Here is an 8,190-nt window from a genome sequence, read left to right as displayed (position 1 = left end):
CTTTTTTCTCCAGCACACTGGGAGACACTAGGCTAGTGACACATGTGGTGAGAGAAGCCGAGTTGTTGGAAAGCGACCCAGGGTGCTTGCTCTGGGATGCTTAGGCAAAGACACAGTGGGGGCAGCTCCTCCTTCCCCAGCGTTTTCCCCAGTGGGAGGGACTGAGCCCAAGTCCAGCTTTCCAAGGACCAGGGCCTCCACCCCTCCAGTAGGGAAACTGCGATCTCATGGTGCTAGAGACTCCAGGTGCAGAGAATGCCTATGAACAGCTGGCATGCACATCCAGACTGGTGCCAAGCAGCCTGTGCATTCTCCACAGACAGGACTGCTTTCTCACACTTGCCTGTAAAAGTAGGGAGTGAGGCGTGGAGCACGGTCCCCTCCCTGGAATGCATACTCACGCTGCCTGCACGGCCACGCCCTGGTCCTGGCCTAATTGTGGGACAATGGAAGGATCAGGCAGACCCTTGCCTTCCCCTTTCTGGCTGACCTTTGGCTAACGTTAACTTTCCCCATTCTCCAAATTCCCCGTTGCTCCTATTCCTTTCCCATATTATGTAACATTGTGATGTTCATTGTCAACTTCATTGGCAAGACAGGGTTGATCCAAATGGGCTGGCCTTGACCACCACGCAGCCTAAGCCGTTCTTTAAGAGTCCTCATTTATAGGAATTGCTTCAGTCCCCATAGGCCAGCAATTTCCTTTCTTCAAGATGAAGTGTGCCCTTGGCACCAGCTGGGGTCATCTCTTTGGTCTAATGTTTCACTCCCTGACACTGGATGCTTTGCTACTTAGGGATGAGTGTGCAGAAGCCACTGGGAACATGTCTTCCGAAACCCTCCCTCACTGCACTTTGCTAACTCTAGGGAGTGCAGTGCTGCCGCTGTTTCCTCCTCCTCGGGTATCCCTGCTATGTTGGGCCATGCAGCTTCCTTTTGCTTTGCCACTGTGGGACTAGTCGTGGGCACACAACCAAGACTATGTTTTCTGTCTTGACAGAGCCACAGGAAAATGGCATTTGGTTTAATTTCCTCTACCAATGTTTCTCTTTCAGAGGCCAGATCGCAATGTTAAAATACATTTACGTTTTACAAATGCTTTTGTGGTGTAAAAGAAAAAAACAATGGACTTGGAATTTGAATATGAGATATGAATCTCATTGTGCCACTTGGCAAGTCCCCTCGTTTCTCTGCCTCTCAGTTCTCAGATCCATGTAGTGTGTAGTGGGAGGTTGGAGTGGGAGGAATTACTGCTAACTAACTTCTGGAAGGTTTACAGAAGAAAAATAAATTTCTGTATTAAGAGTACCTTGTAAAATTAAAAAGGTTCACAGAGGTGTCAGTTAGTGGAGGGTCTTTTTGGTAAAAGGGAGAAAGGGTTTTATGTCCATTAAAGATGGAATAACTGAGGAATAGAAAGGTTAAGTGACTTGGCCAAAGTCATATGACTAATAAGTAACAGCTGGTACTAAAACCCTGAACCTCTACCTTTGATTTCAATTCTTTTTTCAATAAGAAATGAGGATATGGTATGGCTGGTGATTAGAGGAAAAACCAAAACCTGACACCACTGAGATCCTTGAGTTCTGAGAATTACTCATCATTCCCCCACTGCAGGTAGCAACCAGACAAGTTCAGTTGTCTTCACTTATCATTTGGTTTTGATGTTCTGCAAGGTTAAAATAATCTTATAATGATAGCCCTAGGGATTTAAGGTTAGAAAGAATATGGGGCTCTTTTATTCCAATTTTTTCACATGTGGAGGAAGACATTGTTTTTAAACACTTCATGCATCTGTGAGCCTCAGATTCTTTTCGTATTTACACCACTGAGTAGACTCACCTCTTTCCTTCAAACTAGGTGTTTTCAGAGGCTCTGCCTAGTCTTTAAAATAATTTCAATAGCACAAGAAATTTAGGACCTTGTGTATGGCTCCATAAAGTGCTTTTACTTAAACAAATCACTGTCTGAAAGAGTTGGTACCCTTAGCAGGAGGTAGAGATCCTGCCACTTAGTGGTTTTATCTTCATTTCATGGATCCGAGGTATCCATACTCTGTGCTTTGTAAATATTTGTAGTTAGATAAGGATTTTGTTGACCAGCTTTCTCACCTGCCTAGGACCAGCCCAGGTTCAATACTGCTGATCCATACGGGAGTTCTATCTGATTTTCTTTTTCCCAACTCTTATACCCTTAGCATCTGTAGGGTAAAGGCAGTCTGTCCAGAGAGAAAGCAGGAAGCCTTATGAACAAAGACTAAGTGACGGCAAGAGCAGGAGGGACTCAGTTCTGGCTTGTTCCTCCTTAATGGAAAGGAGCTGGATCAGCTTGTATTTAATCTGGCTCAGCCTACCATATCCTTGTGGGAAATAAATCATGTGTATTATCTGAAAGGTAGAAGCATGAAGAATCCCATTCTTACCACATTCAAATGTTACTTTCAGGAAATCAAAAACCCTTTCTTCTTTAAAGATAAATAATATTATGCTTTTAAGCTCCATTTTATATGAGACAAACCAGTTATAGATTTTTTTTAGTTTCTTCTTTGATGAATATATGGAAGACAGGATATTAAATGGTTGGTGATTATCAGCATTGAAGCTCTAACATTATCAACTGTGTCTTGCAAATCTCTCATTCCAGGTAACAACCAGGCAAGGTCAGCTGCCTTCACCTAATCATCTGGTCCTCGGTTACACAAAGTCAATAGAATGTAAAGAGACAAGAGGTGCATGTGCTGGTATAAATCTCTGGGCAGTGGTTGAGGGGCCATGAAAGAGTTATACCCAAGACCAGGGAAGAGAAGGCAATATTTTGGCCATGCAATACCCTGTAAGAAACAAGACAAGATACAGTCATGATGGAAAGTGTACTTGAATAATGAGAAAATCATTTTTAGGGGCTATTTGGCACAGATATGCTTTTTAAATCAAAGAGGACAAAACTCTCAATCACTAGAAGAATGAGTAGTCAATAAAGATATTTAGGAACTACCACAAGTTATCCATAAAATGCTCTCACTCATATACTTCTTGTTTTACTTAGCTTTGTGAACTGGGAATTCAGGACAGAAACAGAAGACTCAGGGAAGGAAATTGAGGTTTTGTTGCTGAGCAACATGAGTTAAAGAAAGAACTTTGAGATATTACTGTCTAAGGGGTTGAGAATCTTTGTACTTTGTATGTTGCCACTGGCACAAGGAAATATTGCTTTGTGGAGACCAGCATAGGACAAAGAAACACAAACACAAATCATATAGAACAAGATTAATGGACTAAAATGTGGCCCTGGTCAGAAAAAGACAGAGACATCACCATAGACATTTTTAGCTAAGACATTCTCTTCTGCCCATGGAGGTGTCAGGGACTGGGATGCCCCAATACTTTGTATTCATTCAGTGTAAACTTCCAGATCTCATAAGGAAGATGATATAGCACAGTAATTAGGAAGGAGGTTGAAGAGTCAAATTGCCTGGGTTACATCCTGGTTGAATGTCTTATTAGCTGTAGCAGTCAGTTATTTCCATAACAATGCTGAATAACAAATCAGTCCCAAACTCAGAGGCATGTAAAAAATAGAATCTTACTTACTCAGGTATCTGCGAGACAGCTGAGGTTTAACTGATCTAGCCTGAACTCATCCAGTCATGGCATCAGACCATTAGTTCAGTTCAGATGTACTCCATTTATCTTTCATCCCTCTGATACTAGCAGGCTGCTTGCATCATGTTCTTGAACTAGTGAAGATAGCATGCAAGGGTGCACAAAGCACACTTCATGCTTTGCTTAAGTCTACTTACTCACGATTGTCTGGGACAAGTCACTCAGCCAAGTCCTAAATTCAGGGGTAGTTCACTCAATGAGGCCAAATCAAGTAACACAGCCAAGTCCAACATCAGTGGGTCAGGGAAGCACAGTGCTCCCACTGAAAGGTTGATTGGGGCAAAAAGGGGTGAATGCTTGAGGGACAATAACCTAATATACCACACTGGCTCTGTGACCTTGGGCATTTTGCTTATTCTCTCTCAGCCTCAGATTACTCCCCTGGAAAACAGGGAAATAAAGGCACTCAATGCAAATGGAAATCCATTATATTGGATAATGTATAATATTTGAAGTGTTTAGGGAAGTTCCTGGCTTATAGTCATTATTTAATAAGTGTTAGCCATCACCTTTATCTATCTATCATCATCTATCTTCTATAATCTTTCATAGATTTTATTTGTCACCTCCTTGCCAGATCCACACTTGGTCATTAATATTTGAATGTTGTAATACTCGAGTTTCTTAGTGATAAGCAACAGAAATGAATCTGTTGGATTGAAGCATAAAAAGAATTTAATAAAAAGAAAAATACTGGAGAATGAGGCTCAGGAAATGTTAAGGATAGCAGCAGGAAATTTAACTTTGAAATCATCAATTCCAAGGGTACTGATGTCACTGACACTGAATGCTCAATGCTACTATTGTTCTACTGTTGCCTCTGACTTGGGAGCATGGACGCTGGATGTTGCTTCCACCATACAGCGCCAACTTGAATAGATTCTGCAGTGCTTCAGCTACTTCCTGGTAGAAATCCCTAGCAGGTACATCCAATTGAATGAGCATAGGTCTCATGCTTATGAAAAGAGTTTTGAAGAAGTGAATTTTGACTTCTACTTTTTTGACATTTTTTTTTTTTTGGACAGGAAGTTGGAGTTATTGGTGGGCACAAATGAGGGGATAGCACAGTGGAGGCCATCATGAGTGCAGGTCTTGCCACTTGTCCAGGGGGCCATGATTGAGGATGTATTTGACCCCACAGCCTTCTGGGATGAGCCGCTTCTCAGTCACCATGTCTTTAAATTCATCTGCATTAAACTTAGTAAAGCCCCACTTCTATGAGATGTGGATCTTCTGGCGGCTGGCGAACTTGAACTTGGTTCTGTGTGGGGTCTCAGTTACATGCTGCTTGTCATGCAGTTTGGTGCAGATGGAAATGATGACTTGGCCAATGTGAACCCTGGCCACAGTGCCCTGGGGCTTTCCAAAGGCACCACGCATACCTGTCTGGAGCCTAGATGGGGAAACACAAGGTCTGACACATGCACACATATTGGAAGGGACTGTCTCCAAGGTCCCTTAGAGCAATCCCTACAAGCAACAGGCTGCATACACTGCCAAGGAGGCTGCTGTTTGCAGCCATTGCACACTGAGCCCCCATGAGGAAAGGAGCACAGATGGCCCTTTTTGACATTTCTAATGGAGCTAAATTGCCTCTCTTTAAGACATAGGAATCTCTCAATCATTGAAAAGGGTTTTAGAAATGAAACATACCAAAATGCCAAAGGCCAATGCAACTGTGGTCACTAGTTCCCAAATTCAGTTTTTGTCTCTGGATTGTGGCTTCTGGAGAATTTACAAAAACTTAGCAGTATTTCCTTTAAGTATGAATGGTCTCAAAGTGAAATTTTCTCTTTGGTTTTGTGTTTTGTTTTATTTCTCTCTTTAGTACTCATGTTAATTATGAGTGATTTTCAGTTTTCACCACTTTTTTTATAAACAAGTGGTTTATCTCAATAGGTTCAAGCAACTAATTTGATATCAGACTTCTGAGTTTTGATTTAAGCTTTTGGCTTTACTTAGTGTATATTATGGAATACATGTATAGATTGTTAGGACTTAGTAACTGAACATCACCATGTGGAACCTATTAGTCATTACTAAAGGGAGTTGCCTAAGATGATAGGTATGTAGCCGGCATTGTAGATATTATTCTTAGTTGGTCACGTAACAATGACTTTATGGGTCTGGTTGCATGGCAGCTATAGGTTGGTTTGAATCAGCCAAAGTGTCCCTTTTATGGGAAAGTAGAAAATGCATAACCTGAGGCTGGATTTGAGTTCTTCAATTTCCTGTCAGTCCTTGGGAATATAAGCTAAGGGTTTCAGTATTTCTGAGTTTCAATAATGTATTTGTTTTCCAGGACTATCACAGTTCTGACTTTGATGTTTCTTGCAAACCTTAGGGAAAGTGCATATTAACACTGGGTCCATTTTCTTTTTATCCATTCTGCTCTAGCCATGCTAGTTTCTTTCTCTCACTTGAACAAGACAAGTTCTTTCCTGTCTGAGGGTCTTTTTTATGCTCTTTACCACCACCTATGTTGCCACCTCTTGCCACTAACAACTTTTACTTATTCATTTATATGACAGATATTTATTGAAATGTCTTCTCTGTACCACGCATTGTTTAAGGTACAGGGGATGTACCAGAGTAGAATATAAACAAGAATGCTTTCCTTCTTACAGCTTACATTCTATTCAGAGGAGATAGCCTCATATGGGCATGTTAAATGGTGATAAAGGTGAAAGAGAGACATAAGCAAAGATGGGCATAGAAAGGGTTAGGGTTGAAGTTATAATTTAAACGAGATGGTCAAGTCTAGGATTAGTATTGCTCTATACTCCCTGGTGCCCTAGAAGAATGTCCAGCTTCTTGCAGTGGGATGGGGCCACATTAGTAGTTTTGGTTAACGGGCTGGTAGTAAAAGTGACATCAGGGCATTTAAGAGTGCGTGTGCCTCCTCCATAACCACTCTCCCTCTGCCACTGCACACACAGAGGCAGGCTACTCCAGACAGTGCCAACAAAAGATGGCAGAGCCCTCACCCACCTGGCTCCCTCAGTGATTGTGTGGAAAACAACCTACCTGACCAACCCACTTTGGACACATAATACAGGATGAGCAAGAAATATGTATTTGTTGTGTTAAGCCAGTAATGTGATGTTAATTTGTTACCACCACGTTACCTAGCTTACCCTGGCCAATATGATTGGGTAGACAAGAACTCATTGAGCAGGTGACTTTGAGTCACTATCTAAATGAGGTGAGGGAATAAGCAGATTTTTCATTTTTATATGTCAGCTTAGAAATGATTCTCCTTCATTATTTCTTTACTGCCACAGACCTTGAAACTCCACAAGTACAGAGACTGCATTTTTTTGTTGTTGTTTTCCTTTTTTAAATTAAATTTCAGCACAGTCGGAATTCAGTACATCTTTGTAAAATAAATAAATGGATGAGCAACTATACAAATGAATGAATGAATTGCACAAAAAAGTGCTGGGACAAAAATAAAGGTAAATGTTACTGTATTTAACATTTGATTTTCTTTTTGTCTCTCTTGTTTCATCTCATTCTTCAGATAAAAATAACACATATTTACTTAATTAGAATCTTTTGATTAGCAGTGATGGTAATTATATGATACATTTGGACATCAGGGAAACAGGAATTATATTGGAGCTGAGGGGCCGATGTATATGTCAGTTTCATGGTTATTGATGTTATACTTGATGACAACTAAATAAAAGCTAATATTTATTTGCTGAAAAACTGCTATGTACCAATAAAACACTAAACTCGTCACATGCATTAACTTATTTAATATTCATAATGGCTCTAATGGTAGTTCCCAGAGTTTTCCCCACTGTTTAGCAATGGAAAGACTGAGTGACTTTCTCAAGTTGCCACAGCTAGTAAATGACAGAGCCAAAGTTTGAGTGCAGCACTGTTATCCCAGAGCAGGATTGCTAACAGTGCCACCATACAGACTCCTTTGGGACCATGCTGCCTCCAGATGACCTACTGGAAGTTGCAGATCCTCACCAGAGGGGTTGGTGGCCTCAACCTTATGCTTTGTTATTCATGTAACTCAGTCCCTGTGAATATATCTGCTTCTCTCCAAGTCTATCTGCTTCTCTCACCATAAACTCATTCATTCTTTCTCTCTGTAAATCTTTCTGAACTTGACGACTCCGCTTACATTCTCCTTTCTCATAAGCTCACTGGCCGCTCATGCCTTGGCCCTCCATCATGACCTCTCCCCATAAATCCTTTGTGTTTCTGTCTTTGCTACAAACTTTCTGATTCTTTCATGACTCAAGCAAAAGTCCATCAGCCTCTTGGATCCTGCCGACATTTTGACACCAGGGTAGGTCTTAATTTCCTAGCTACCTCATAAGACACATGTTTGGCCTGGCTACCAGCCATCGAATTATCAAAACCTTATGTTAGAAACAATGTTCTTTAATGATTCTTAGAGTCAAGTGCTTGGTTGAAGCTATTTACTTCAAAAGGTTTATGGGAATGTCAGGAATCACAATTAATATATGTACTATTATTGAATGCTGTGATGAGCCTGGCATAA

General features: G+C 41.0%; 1 non-coding gene across 1 annotated transcript; it reads right to left on the bottom strand.

Annotated features, from left to right (window-relative positions):
* Positions 1-5,102: 5,102 nt before the first annotated feature.
* Positions 5,103-5,235, bottom strand: LOC142870348 (small nucleolar RNA SNORA70). Its single transcript, XR_012918759.1, has one exon. It is a non-coding gene; the product is annotated as a small nucleolar RNA SNORA70 (small nucleolar RNA).
* Between the last annotated feature and the right edge of the window lie 2,955 nt (positions 5,236-8,190).

Source organism: Microcebus murinus, chromosome 3 (genome assembly GCF_040939455.1).
Source record: "Microcebus murinus isolate Inina chromosome 3, M.murinus_Inina_mat1.0, whole genome shotgun sequence".
Lineage (NCBI taxonomy): Eukaryota > Metazoa > Chordata > Mammalia > Primates > Cheirogaleidae > Microcebus > Microcebus murinus.
Note: the sequence above shows the minus strand (reverse complement) of the source record. Positions and strands in the feature narration are given on the sequence as shown.